Source organism: Phymastichus coffea, unplaced genomic scaffold, assembly GCF_024137745.1.
Source record: "Phymastichus coffea isolate CEN01 unplaced genomic scaffold, Cenicafe_Pcof_1.1 PCOF00118, whole genome shotgun sequence".
Taxonomy (NCBI): Eukaryota; Metazoa; Arthropoda; class Insecta; order Hymenoptera; family Eulophidae; genus Phymastichus; species Phymastichus coffea.
The window spans coordinates 622126-623292 of record NW_026706929.1 but is presented as its reverse complement, the minus strand read 5'-3'; positions in this window follow the sequence as shown (position 1 = coordinate 623292).

Genomic DNA, 1167 nt, shown 5'->3' with positions numbered 1-1167 from the left:
GCGGCTCCGCTCGACGCTCCGTTTTCTAATTCGCGATCCCGCGGATGCTCGCCGAGATCGGCGCGCGTGCTCGCCCAAGGCTCGCTTTCTAGCCGCCGAGCTCGCGCCGAGCCGCGGACCCGCGGACCGGCGACGCGTATGGAAATCCAGCCGCGCGGACCCGCGGCGCAACCAGTCCCGCGTCCGCGGGCGGCAAGGTTTTTTGCGCGCCGACGTATTCCGATAATTTACGAGGCGAGATAAGCGCCCGAGCGCGCCGGGCTTTCTAGAGCGACGCGCGGGCCGCGGCCTGCAGACCGGGTGCAGCGAAGATGCAGCGAGCGCCGCGACTTGGCCGCGGCGCTCGGATCAGCGCGCGCGCGCGCGCGCGCGCCAGCCATTGCACTTGGAGCACTCGGAACGGCGCTCGCGCTCGCGGCCGCAGCCGACTATAAATTCAGGCGCGCGCCCACGCGGCTGCCCGCCGCTCCGATCTTATGTAAATAAATGACTGCGGGCTTCCGGCGAATTAATAATGGCCGGTGCACGGTCGGGCGTCGATAGATAGCGCCGAGTAACGGAGGCCGCAGGCGGCCGCCAGTCGCGAGCACATAAATTACCGCTGGCAGCCGAGTTTTCTATGAAAGCTGATTGGAAATGTGGGCCGCCTGGCGGCGTGCGACAAAAAAGCCCGGCTCGCTGAAAGTGTCAATGGGCTTTCGAGCGGCCGCGTGGGTCGCGCGAGCCCTGCTTCGCGGTGGCCGGACGCCTGGCGGATGCCGACAGGGGAGTGCAGACCGCGCGGCCAGCCAAAGGGAGGTGAGCGCGCCTGGTCCCCGCCTAATTAGCAAGCGCGTCCTCGTCCTCGCAAAGTGCAACGTGTACGCGCGTTGCTGCCCGACTCGTTGGCCGGCTATTTTTAGACTGTCCTCCGATCGCCGAGTCGCAGTCCTACTCGGCGCTGCGAGCACTGCGCCTCCTCTCTCGCTGCCGTCGACTCAAGTGACTTGTCGCCGCTGCTGCTGCCTCTGCTGCCGGGTTTTCGGGTTGTCAAAGTAAACCACTCGTCTATTCATAAAAGTCTCTTATATTTTGCCATTTCTCTTTGTCTCTCAAGTATATTCACAAAGGACAATTACATTGGACTCGCGCTTACGTTGGCTCTAATCCTTAATTCTTACATCGATA